Genomic DNA, 14,332 nt, shown 5'->3' on the forward strand with positions numbered 1-14,332 from the left:
AATTACTATAGTCGACGCTTTAGGAACTGAGGCTTCGGGTTATAAATCATATTTATCTGTCTGTCTGGCTCGCAGGTCTTATATATAGGTGTAGTGACATTTAGCGATGTTTTTTGTAGGTGATTTCTTTATTATAGGTGTATTAATGTTGTATAACCTACGCTAAAAAACAAATGAGTGCTACGCTGTTTTTCATAACCGCATTCTACGAATTTACTCTTAATAACTTTGAATTCAAGTATATTCCTTTGTATTGCAATAAAAAACCTCCTGCGGAAAAATCTCAAAGCTTGCGGAAAGAAAATATCATCTCGTAAAGTAAGTGTGGAGTGTAATAACAACGATTTCTCTCCAACGAGAGAAACAAACTGGAAATATAAGGAGTAACAAATGTTCTCACGTTTTACAGATGGCGAAGAGACCAATTATTGGCAATTTGGATTGTATTCTTTTCAATATTTTTAGATATTGTTATAAGAATTGAACTTAACAGAACTATGCTTATTATGAAGTAGTAAAACCAGTATTTCGTTTAGAGAGCAATTTCTTATGGATAAGTAATTTTATACCGCCTCCGTGTTCCAATCTGTAATTGTTTCGATTTGGTAGAGAATAATCATCAAATAGCGTAGATCTTGGGTTTGATAAAATTAATAAATCAGTGGCGCTACCTTCTGATTTCTGTATCTGTTTCATGACTCCGTTTCCAATGTTTTCTTTAGCACTTAATACTTATTTTCTTCTATTGTAACTTATGACAATGACCTGATTGTACGTGTTCCGGTCCGGTGGTGGAGAGGCTGGTTATCTGTCACTCAGGTCTCCTGTTACAGAGACCAGTCTCTCACATACACTTCCTAATGTTATTATCTTAGTTTAATCATAAAAACCTTGTATGTATATGTGAGAGAAGAAAATAAGGATTATTATTATTATTATATTATTATTATTATGATAATTTGTCAATATAATAGGCAAGTAGGTGATCAGCATCTTGTGCCTCCTCCTCCAAAGTCGGTGCACAGCCGGGGATCGAACCTACGACCTCAGGAATAAGAGTCGCATGCGGAAGCCACTAGGCAAGGCATTAAAGGCTACCTACCTACCACATTTGGGGTTATGGAACTTCAAAGGATATGCATAGAAGCATTATACTTTGAATTCACAAGTTTACCCTCACCTAACAACTACTTTATTAACTCGAATTGACAAAAGCCGGGCAGCCATTAGCAACACCACTTGTATAGCAACCAAAGTGATTTGCTTTAAAACCCCAGCCTTCAAAACTTTAGGTGTTCGGTACACGATATAGTGTGACAAGAGGCTGGTTAAATAATAGATTCCCTCAGTCCACACTCTACACCTCAAAGTTGGATCGTTAGGGCGACCTCATTTAGCGACATACGGGAACCTTGATTAATTATTACCATTGAGTTAGGCATTCATTTAGTGTTCTTTAGTTATTATATTTTTTTGTGTTTTTTATTTACGAGTTAGGGAACTATTTTTAATTTTAATTATAAATCATCATTACAAATCCATAAAATATTAGTGCGTGTATTATTAGTATTAATAAATGCTAATTTATGGTTATTGTTTCAGAAAAGTCCAAACTGGCTTTTAGTATAGTAAATATATAATATAAATATAAAGATGTCTGGGCCTCAGATTTCTGTATTTGTTTCATTATCGTTTTTCAATCTAAAAGGCAAGTAGGTGATCAGCCTCCTGTGCTTGACACACACTTTTTGTGTTCTTGTTCGAGTGAATGTTCAATGCGCCCATGGAAAGAAAATCCTTTGGCGCACAGCCAGGAATCAAATCTACGACCTCAGCGATGAGAGTCGCACGTTGAAACACAACAATTTTCAATATATAAATAAATATATATGTATGTTAAAATCATAAAAATGGTAAGTCGCATGCATCAATTCATTCAAACTCAGCGACCCTTATAAGTTTAGATCTATAAATGTTTCCAATTCGCGGTTGATATTTTTTTCCCAATGTCATTGAGAAGGGAATAAGCTCCATTGTTCTGGGATGATAGTGGGCACATAACGTTTCTGATCACGCACCAAAACCGTCTAGAGGCGTGCCGCGAGATTGCTCTCGATTCCTAGTGAAAGATAGCAAGATATGATTTCTATAGCTAGTGGGTATATTTTTGGTCTGAACTACCAACGAGCCAACACTTGGCTAAACTAACAGTTAATAAGTGAGGCACTTATGTAATACATAAAAATCAAAACTAAAATTGAAATTAGAACATCTAATGTCCAGACAAGATAAGGATAACTCAATATTGACAGGAATATATTATGTCTGTAAAGTCGGTTTACTGACGATAGTTGAACGTGACAACGTCACGAATCGCTCACTCAAGTAGGAGAGAGACAGATGTCGAACGCTGAAGAGCGCGGAGTCCGATTGTGCCTCTCTGTCGCTTTGCGCTCTCGCTTGCACTTCAAGCCTTAAACGGAACGCCTCCGAGCGAGGTAACGCCTCAGAGAGAGGTAACACTGCATGAGTCATGTTTTTTCGTGCGTGCAGCCGGCTCCATCGTTTTATAAGACGTTGTCACGTCAAAAGGTTATGAAAGGGGATGACAGTTCTATATGGGGTACGAATTTTAAATTGATATATTTTAAAATGAACTATGCATAATTTACTGCGTTCTTGGATATAACTATTGTCAGAGGGAAATTTAAAAATCCATAAAATCAAATTAATAGATTTAAAAAAAAATACTTCTTAATTTAAATTTCAAATCAAAGAGTCAAGATTTTTGTATTACAAAATGTTGAGGACTGCAATCACTTGACAATAAGCTTTGTTCTTTGTTTAACAAATTTCCGTAAAACTTCTATTACGTCGTGTTCAACGAGATACTTTCAAAGCACTCCAAATGTAACGTTATGTAAATACTGAATCGTTTGTAACCGACAAAGAGGTTGGATTTAAAAGCGATATTTCGTACAATATTAGCGTTCAGCCTATCTGGATTATTATCTACGTGTCATGTTACCGCTGATGAAATTATATTCTCCCTAGGGATGAGGACGCACAGTTTCCTTTGTTTCACTTTTGTTCTTACAGTTCACTTTGCGATACTTCGATCTATTAACTTTTTTTTACATTCTTGTATATAAAAATAAATCAGGGGCGCTACAACCTTCGGGTTGGGCCTGAGATTTCTGAATCTGTTCTGTTCGATCATTTATCAATCTAATAGGCAAGTAGTTGTGCCTGACACATGTGTACTTGTTGGGTTAAAGGCAAGCCGGTTTCTTCACGATGTTTTGCTTCACCGTTCGAGCGGATGTTAAATGCGCACATAGAAAGTCCATTGGTGCAGAACCGGGGGTCGGACCCACGACCTCAGATATGAGAGTCGCACGCTGAAGCCACTAGGCCAACGCTGCTCGCACATACAAATGTTACACCACTACACCACTATAAATAATTGGTACTATATTCGATATCTAAATTTAGATACCAATTTGATAGTCTTATCTAGGTAGGAATGTATAAAATCAATTGCAACGGTATTTAAGAAAATTTAGGCAACAAACTTTTAAATTAACTTTAACATGTACTGTCGGCCTGCAATAAAGGGCTTAGATTACAAGCACCTACACCAAGGGCAAGTTGGTGGATGCTTCATATTGTTGATTTTTGTTGTCATATATTTACGGCCATTCCTGGCCGGTTTTCTAACAATTTAACTTCGCCGTAAGATCAAGTGTTGACCACTTTGCTAATTACGTCTTGTTTAAACGCTTTGATATGTATATTAACAATCTTATCGTGTGTAATAATTAAAAATAGAAAGACATCACTTATCATCAAAACGCTAAACATTGGTTACCCTGATAAAAGTAATACGTATTTGCTTTCCCGTCAAGCCCATTACGTCTCATTATGAACACTGAAACACCTATATATCCTCATCGTTTGTTTAACGCTATAAACAAGCGTTTCGCTACCTTTTCTTTTTATTTAATATAAGCTTGCTTAATTTAGAAAAAATGTTTACGTTGCTATTTAATCTTAACTCCTTTATTCAGAGTAGATATTACTTTGTGAACGCGCGAAATTTCTTAGCCGCCATTTTGGACGCCTAAATTACTAAACTGTCATGGCGGCCGCATTCCGCGCGTGCCGAGATTAACGTTGTACACTTGTAGTATCTCAGAAATTCTTAAATCTTGTACAGGGACAGTGTGGTTTTATGTAAACAGACTGCAAAGGAACTGCCTCCTTTGGTCTATAGAATCTAATGTAATCGCACTGTCCTACATAAAATTAAAAAAGAATGGCAGAATAGATTGTAAATTGAAATCAAAATGTTTCATGAGAAGTAGAAAATGCTGTAAATTAAGTAGTTACAATTCAGTTTTCAGCTGATCCTAGTTATTGGATATCGACGGAACATACATAGATAGATGAGTAAAGTAGTTTATTACATCTACCATAAATGCATAGTATATCTATGTATTACTTATATTTATGGGAGATATAATAGATTTTTAAAAAAAATTAAGAATACCTACTAGGAATACAGCACTCATGTAAGGGTTGTATCGTTTTCAATAACCGCGACCAGCGGCCCATAAGCATGTGACACGGGTTGACAGCTCTCTGATGTTTGTTTCTATAAACCTCTGTTGTAAACTTAAGCGGTATAAATTATTAGTCTGTGTCCAGTATATGTCTCAAAATCAACTTATCGATTAATAACCATGTATGATTGTACGGCAAAAACCAGTCCTATTAGATTCGCAAAACTTGTATTTAGGTTATTGACAACTAATAAATAATAGCAAACTAAATTACTGAATAACTAAATGAACACAAACTTTGCATTGTATATAATGATGATATTGTTTTTCTTTCGTTTTTATTTACGACGCCGTATTATTTCCTTTTAATAAACAGTTTTAATAGTCGTTTAGATAATTTTATCGTTCGTTTTAGTTATACTATAACCTAGACATGGTATTTAATATGTATAAATTCTTATTTATAATAGTCTCATATAATGATTTATCTTATCACTTACGCCACAGCATTACATACAGCACTGTAGCTGTACAGCCTTCAACGTCAGTAGTGTAGTCCTTCTAACATATTTTTAATTAAATACCTTACTCGCACTACTTCTAAACTATTTAATTTCTGTTAAAGTCTGTGCAGTAAAAGCACAGATAAACATTGCACAATGCGTACTAACTGATAGATTGTCTGACTTTTAAAATTGGAATGTGTTCAAGTTTAATGTTGCATGAAAAGGAACGTAAAACAATTTTCTTTTTCTAAAGAAAAGATTGACATTTCAAAAGATTGAATTTGACAAAAACCAGTTGTCAGAAAGAAGCAAATCTTTATGACGGACCTTATGTTTATTATAGAACTTTATATATATATATTAATGCCAAAAACTAATCTGGAATTGTATACGTATATGAAAAACACCTTTTGTGTGGCAATCAAGGTTTATAATAATTTACCAAAAACATTAAAAGATCTTCCGACTGGAGTTTTTAAAAATCGACTTAATGTACTACTTTTGAAACATTATATTTAATATTAATTTGATAACGTTATAATATATTTTCATAATTTGATATTTTATCACTACAAACAATATAATGGTATGACACAATGTATGTAACGTCTATGTAAAATTCCTTTTAAGACAAATTTGCACACCATTATGTGTGGCAGAATTTGGGAACTTTAGATTGTACCACCATAATAATTTTGTGCCATATTCTCGCAAATAAATTATTATTATTAATATTCATAGCTATCTCATAAATGATTATTACTATGTTTAGTTAAACGACGAATTTAATAGATCGCTTTGAAGTCCTCTGAAGATTATTAAATTCCAAAGTGTTTGACTCTAGGCCCTTATTGATATAATATGATTCAATGTTTCATTCAAAAACAATTACATGAACCGGTGCATTATTCATAAAGTTACGCTGTAACTTTATAAAATTATCGCTTAAGTTCCAAAGTTCAAAAGGAATTAAGTAAGACAGCCTTCGGAGAATTATGATTGTAGCGTGCTTGAGAATATTACTTTCTTTGTTTTCTTCTATGGCTTTTAAGTTATAACTTAAGTTTTTTAATAATGTAATAATCAGCTTATAAGGAGTTAATTTATTTCGCAGTTAAAGTATTTGAGTTAGCGTTTTTACAATATAATTACCAATAATACAACCGGGAAGATCAATTTTATTTATATACAGCTTCAAGTATACATCCAATGTGTTCATTTTGTGTTTTACTTTTTAACTTTTGTTTTATTGTGTAGAGATGTATCTATTTGGTTTCCCAAAAAATAAATAAAGTCCACGCCTGAATAAAAAATAGTTGTTAATAATGAGAATTCTATACCTGTGCTTGCTATTAAATATTGTTTAACTGGTAATATTCTGGTTCACACCCGTGTAATAAAACATTTTTTAATTTTTTGTTATGGAATATAAAGTGATAACGCGGCCTATGGACACTCAATGCAATAATGCTCACGAGTGCGTTGGCGACCTTTTAAAATATGTATGGCCTTTTGGCTGTTTATAATGTTAATTAGTGCATATTATAGTACCGTTATTGTATCCATTTTTCCAGAAAGCAAGTTCACCAATGTTCTTGGAACTTAAATTCAGGATATCAGACTTATTAGTTAGACCAATTATCTATGGTTATTTACTCGGTCTATACATTATTAAGCTTAAATAAAATTTAAATATATACTGACATTAAGTTCTAAACAAAACACAGACAAAGGGACCTTTATCAGATGATAAGGAAGATGATTATCTCAAAGCTTCAGATAACGTCATAATTCATTTTTTCTCGTCGCTGGCTCGTTAATACTCGTTAGGGTTTCCATATTTTTAGAAATATTTTATTCTGTGTACGTTTTAGTAAAAACATTATACAAGTAAATTTGTACCTACTAGATGGGTCCAAACCATAGCAAATGTATAAAAAGTGGTTTGGGGCATGAGAAAAAACAGTAAATTTATTGAATATACAAATAACAGCCTTTTAAAGTTAAAGACAATATATATATACATGTAGTCTTATACCATTAAATAACATTTTTAAAGCAAAATGAAGGATTCGAATCATAAATTAATAACACACTTATTATAAAGTTAATAGCAAACTTTATAATAAGTGGAAATTAATTATTACAGTTGCAGTTAGGCTATGGAATTCACTTCCCGTCCGTATTCGCTTAGCTCCCTCTCTATCTTCCTTTAAATTTCTTCTGTACAAACATTACCTGTCCACAATGTATCCCTAACTTTCGTAATACCTACTAACTGACGTGAGCCTGATCTTAAATTAAATTATTTTGATTCATGTGCACTTTTTCCTTTTTTCTTCATGTATACTTTATTAGTTTAGTTTGTTTTTTGTTCTTGTTTAGTTTCTTTTTCTTCTTCTTAATAACTATATGTACCTAATATATGTATTTTTGCACTTTGCCTGGAAGAAATAACTCGAAAGCGATAAAGCCGCCAGCTGCCTTTCCTTTACATGTAATTATGTTAAATTTTTATATTATAGTGCAACAAAGTGTAAATAAAGAAAATAAATAAATATTATAATAAAGGTAATGTCTCATTTATGCAATAAAGAATGGTTGTCCTATTGACACGAAATGAGGCCATTTCAGGCTGGGACATAATAATTGTAATTCTATACGCAAAGATGACTTGCAATTATTTGCAATTGAGCTAAGTACAATAGGATTAATAAAAGAAAATATATTTATGGTAAGACTAATTTACCCTTACATATAAAAACTTAATACCCTGCTGCCCTCAATGCCCTATTCTATTACTATGTATAAATAAGTACGCTAAGGTATTAAGAGATGTGCTTGAGGAAATAAAGGAGATTTTTTATATCGATAAGTGCTGAAAATAAATTGCCAATAGTCAGTAAACGAGTTTTAATAATAAGAATATAGCTACTTTATTTGTTTTGTTATTATACTCATAGTCTACATTAGTTATTGTTTTTTCTGTTTCTTTGTGTTTTGCAGTTTGGGTAAACTTTCTGGATCTTATTCCTCCCGCTAAACTTTCTGGATGTATCATTCTCCATCCATTTCTCCCCAGAAACATTAACTTTGTCGCTAGCCCATCACTTTTGTGGTCTTCCCACGTTTCTTTTTTCAGTGGGTGGCTTCGGCGGTCCATCTTTTATCTTTACACCTTTCAATATGGCTTACCCATTTCCATTTCAGCTGACGGCGTGGGTTGACGCGTCTGTGATCTTAGTGTTCGCCCTGAAGCGGTCACTTTGTATTTTGTTAATCTCTCTAGGTTAGTCACCTTCGACTTCACTCTTTCCGTAACAAAGTTAATAATTTAATTTTGGTTATGAATTTCGTAGCCTTATGCCCAGCAAGTATACGTATGTTTTTGGGAAATATTACTGAAATCAGTAAAAGTCAGTCAAAATATATGATTTACGGCTCTGTCTTATACTTAGGCAATAAAGATATCATTTATCAAACAGTCAACAGAGAAAGTTCCGTTATTAATACCTACTAGGCGCCATTTTTCACGGATGATTGGATAGGAGTAAGGTGATGCTATAATCATTTCCAAGATTAATTTATAATAAGGGCGCGAACTTTTCTCAAAGGGACGAAATGAAGAAAAATTGTCCTGCACAATTTTTATTTAATATTTTAGGTCGAAGTACAGATAAAGTGTCAAGTAATGATCGAATTTGATCTAAAATCGAAATAAAAATACTACTGTGTATCGTCACATAGCGAATAGTATTTCTTTTAATAACATGGCGATTAGTATTGTCTTTGATTGACATAACTTTTATACATTTAAATTAAAAACTTTTTTTTTTGAACGGATTGAAGTTATGTATTATTATAAATTTACAACTATTTAAACATTATTTTAAATTTATCCGACGTTTCGCGTGCTTTACAGCGTGCGTGGTCACGGTGACTGAAGACAAAAGATGTTGAATGTCAAAAAGTATCACAGCTGCAGAGAAAGTTGCATTATCTGTATTTATTTCCCCGGAGTTGGTATCGACTAAAAGATGGAGGGTTTTGGCAAAAATGGCTCACGGTGTCCTCTATTTTCGCGGATTGTTTTTCTTTTTAAGATTTTTAACGAAACGAAACGTCGGATAAATTTAAAATTATGTTTAAATAGTTGTAAATTAATAATACATAACTTCAATCCGTTCAAAAAAAAGTTTTTAATTTAAACATGGCGATTTTTTTATTACACAGTACTGGACAGATGTGGTGCCGCACTTCAATGTGATGTTTTATACTAAAGTTCTGTATATTCATGATAAAGTTGTGACGAATCAGTCTCGGATTTTAAGTGTTTCTGGTCCTCAAGATTTAGAAAAAAAAGATGCTACGTTTTTCCCTGTTTACTGAGAATTCAAGTAAAATTTACTAAAAGCCTACATAAAGAGATGGAATTAAATATACTGGGTTCTATCGAGTGAAATAATCTAGTTTCAGTGAGAGGTCCTTTTGTACGTAACTGTGACAGGGCTAAGTGCATTTTATTCCGTAACTCCCTTTGAAAGTCAGAGAAATACAAGACCAGTTTTGCTTGACCTCCATTTTTTATTCGATAAAGTGACCCATTTCAATGAAAGTAAAATATAAGAAATTTTCCCCGCAATAAAGAAAAAATATAATAATTAATAAAAAAAATAGAATATTAGATATGCTCCCAGCGTTAAAGGTACACACATACACACGGTCACAAGGACAAAAAAAATTGTTTTAATTTTATTATTACTATGTAGGTTTTAAGGAAATATATTAAATAAGTGATTCGAATAAATAATTTGACACGGCCGAAAATTAAAAACGATATTAATAACTATAAAGTTCACAAAAGAGAGTGCGACTTTTTATGAATTACAATTTAGTCTTTAATATTATGACTAATTTATTATTATGTTAACTTAATTTTATGCAATACTAGTAGATAGCTTAAATTAAAATAATGTTAGGTAACAGGTTTTAAGTGTTCCGCACTTGCACTTACATTCACTACACTAATAGTTTTAGTACCTCAAAAGGTTTTGACTTTAGGTGTCTTGTTCCAATTGTATCAATAGTTGAATTGCCTCAGCGTTCACATGGTAATGTTGCTTGTAGCTAAGGCAAACCGTTTCACTGTATATAGGACTGCATCCACATTAAGATCCTTGTGATACTTTCATTTTTCATATAACACGATTTAAAAAGGATAATTTTACTGTCACGTATATTTTAATTTGACTATATACAATCAAATTGGTTTAATTTGAAGCCTAGCACAATTGTGCGAAAATAGTTGCAGATTCTTTATGATTGGACAATTCACACCAATTGACCTAGTCCCATGCTAAGCTGGTGAAGCTTTATGGGTACTAGGCAACGGATATACATACATATTATAAATAGATGGACATATAAATACATATTTAAACACCCAAGACCTAAGCACAACACCAAATGCTCATCACATCGATGTTTGTCTCAGCCGGGGATCGAACCCGGGACCCAAGGATTTGCAGTCAGGGGTACTAACCACTAGACCAATGAGCCGTCGCTGATATAGTGATCAAAAAGATTGTTCTAAAATCATCGACATTATTGACAAAGAAAAATACTCAAGGAATCTGATGCTTACGCTAGTGAAAGGTGTTTTAGTACTTTATACTTCGAAAAGAGAGATTTACCATATTCGGGCTTCCAAGCCAGTTGAGTATGGATATTTTTGCCTCATAATACGGAAGGTCAGCTTTTACTAGTCTGGGCTGGACCCAAGAATTGGTTAAAATTCGATTAGTCGTCGACACTATTCGTGTACTAAGTTTGAAGTACAGAGGGCCGAGTTGACTCTCAAGTCCCAGCCTGTGATTCCATTTAATCTAACTTTAATATCGGCGCTAGTTTATAACTAGGTTAAGAGCGGAAAATAATTAATTGAGCAGGATATTAATATTTTTATGAGTCTTGCACTACAGTGCTTACATTATTTTTATACATCCCAGTAAATGGATTTTTATTAAAATTAAATTAATTAACACAAACATTTAACAGATTATTATTATAATTGCGTAGATGATTTCTTGCCGTTACTTTAGTCTCGGCTTAGGTGATTTTTCTATGTAGTAGGACGAAAACGGGCAGGAGGCTAATCTGATGTTAAGTGATACCGCCGCTCATGGACACTCACATTGCCAGAAGTCTCGCATGTGTGTTGGCGGCCTTTAAGAATTGGTACGCTCTTTTTTAATTGCCGAATTGGTTCGGAAATACTTTACTGATAGTTCAGCCTAAAGTTCAGTTGGTTGAAAAATCTAGATCATACATATAGTCAGGTAACTCTTCACACAGGAACAGCTCTTCACACAGGTTTTTGAAAAGGGAGAGAGCGATTGAAAATAGAAATTATATTTTCTTAATTAAAATTTCGAAAAGGGAATATATGAAAAATTCGTATTTTATATTTTATAGAAATATCAAATGACGAATTTTAAATTAAAATGCCACGTGTTTTTATTATTGAAGACATAAATTAAATTTATTAATTGTATTAATTTTTTTCGACTTTTTTAATATTTTAATGACAATTAAATTCCTAACATATCTTCCTTTTTCCCTCCCTCTAAGTCTCGGAAATCTAAAGTTTAAGATTTGTATAAATACGGACAAGAGTTAAAAATTAGTTTGCCAAAGAAGTTTCACTTCTGACATTTGTACTTTGTACGCACGCACTTTTTTTTAAACTGATGGTCAACGGGCAGGCTTACTTGATGTTATGTGATACCGCTACACGCTTACGTGTAGTCCTCTACACTTTGCAACGCATTCAATATCATAGAAGTAGCATTTTCCTCCTTCAAGTTAACACAGGCAACACTGTTATACTGAGAAAATACGAATCTTCCAGACAGGTGCAGACAATTAGAAATGGCGTCATTTCTTTCCTCACATGGTTTTACTTTTAAAACACAAGGAAGCAAGTTTTCAGACCATTACATTCCTATTTAGGTACAATATGAATCTACTTTAACATAAACAAATTAAAATTAAAAATAAATCTATAGCGCTACAACCTTTTTAGGTCTGGGCTAGATTTCTGAATCTGTTTCATGATCATTTTTAAATCTAATAGGCAAGTAGGTAGCCTCCAGTGCCTGACACACGCCGTCGACTTTTTGGGTCTAAAACATGTCGGTTTCCTCACGATGTTTTCCTTCACCGTTCGAGCGAATGTTAGAAAGTCCATTAGTGCACAGCCGGGGATATAATCTACGACCTCAGGGATAATAGTCGCACGCTGAAGCCACTAGGCCAACACTGCTCTAACATAAACAAATTAACGAGCATTAAATACACAAGCCATAATGAGAACTCAAAGAAGCTGTCTTATACTTATTAGGTAGAACTTAATAGTCTAGCGATGTTTACAGCAATCAGTGGCATCAGTGAAGTTAACAAGCAACTGCAAGTTATACAAAACTGAGCTCTCGGTTTTAAGTTTGAAGCAGAGATGTTAATTTTTGTTAGTAAATGGTTTTACGTATAATAAGATTATCCAGTACTGGGTTATATAATCCTCGTGTCTGGTTTCACAATTATCCGGATTTAGGTTATTTGAATAACAGATTATGTGATTTAGTATACCTTGTTTAGAGACGATTTATTTGGAATTTTTATGGTTCCTAGGTTGTTTTGAAGAATCTTATACATTTTATTTAAGGGATATAGGAGTATTGGACCAGCCTTGCGATTCTGTAACTCACTTTTCGAACTCTCACAGCGCTTTTCGCAGCGGCGGTTGCGGTCAAATCAGTCGTGAAGCAGTCATTTTAAGATTTAGCATTCTGTTAATCAATAAACTACAAGCTCCCTCCGATTGTTAAGACGTAATGTGAAATTGCTTAACAGAATACCATGAGATTCCAAATATGACGTGAGTGACGAAGGGAGCGCTGTAAGTGCGAGGTGAACTCACGGATTAACAGAATCGCACGGCAGGAATGGTGCGTTCTCCATTATTTAAAAGTTTAAAGTCGATTGAATAAGAAATGTCACGATGCCCGGAGAGTCACGATCGGCGAATGCAAGGACCATTTCTGAAAATCGAAAGAACGCTGAATATTTTTAAAAGTTTTACGAAAATTCTATAATACATTCAGTACAGTATTTAATTACTTCTTATTAAAATCCAGGAACTCCAATCAGTTGCGCTCAGGAGCTGAAGTTAGCATGTGATTAACAGCTCAATCCAAACTTACACAAAGACAATATTCCCGCAACTCTCGTATCTGCCGGCGGCAGACTCCATTACACCAGTATGTAAAGTCTATACTATCCTATTCCATCATGTTTCCTTGGTATTTGAGAATTAATATTCGGATGAAACATTGCAGTTTATGGTTTTTATGGTGTTGATTTTACCTGATATTTACGCAAATTTTTATTTATCTATTTATAGCCTTCAGAAATACAAAATACATATATACATTATAACTATTGTTTTTCTTAATCTACGATAACCGATTCCGTGTGCCTACGGGCAAAGGCCTCCCCCATTCTCCTCGATTTTTCCTTATTATATACCAATCTCGCCCAGGTCTTAGTATTTCCGGCTATTTCCATGATTTCATCGGCCCACCTTTTAAATTGCCTACCTCTGTTTCTTTTATGGCCTCTTGGTTGCCATAGTGTTACAATTTTGCCCCATTTATCTGCTCCTCTATGTATGTCTGTCCAGTCCATTTCAATTTTAGTTCTTTTGTTTTTTTCACGTTGCTGACTTTGCATTACGCAAATTACACCGGCTTAAATAAATAAATATTAAAACCGCCTTGTCGTCTAAGGGGAGATAGAAGGTTAGACCGCGCGGGAGGTCACCGACGCGATGGACTGACCTGATCAAATATGCCGTAGGAGGTTCACTCAATGAGTGCAGCAGGATGACCTCTAATAGGCAACGAAGCGCATCACATCTGCCCCTTCTAATACTACTTACATAGCGATCACGACCGCTCTATCAAGTGTACCAGATAAGAAGAAGAAATAAATACAATAAATTTTAACCGTTCAACACAAGCAATATTTCAAATTTCGGTCCACATCACAGTCAAGAACTATAACTTAGTATTACCAACAAACAATCCCTTAATGCGCCATAAAACCGGTACGTTTTCTTTGTCCAAGTGGGATTTAAATCAAGCTGTCTGGAACACGCAACTCTGAGCTTGTATTAAACTGCGCTGCGGCGAGCACAGCTGT

Source organism: Pieris napi, chromosome 6, assembly GCF_905475465.1.
Source record: "Pieris napi chromosome 6, ilPieNapi1.2, whole genome shotgun sequence".
NCBI lineage: Eukaryota > Metazoa > Arthropoda > Insecta > Lepidoptera > Pieridae > Pieris > Pieris napi.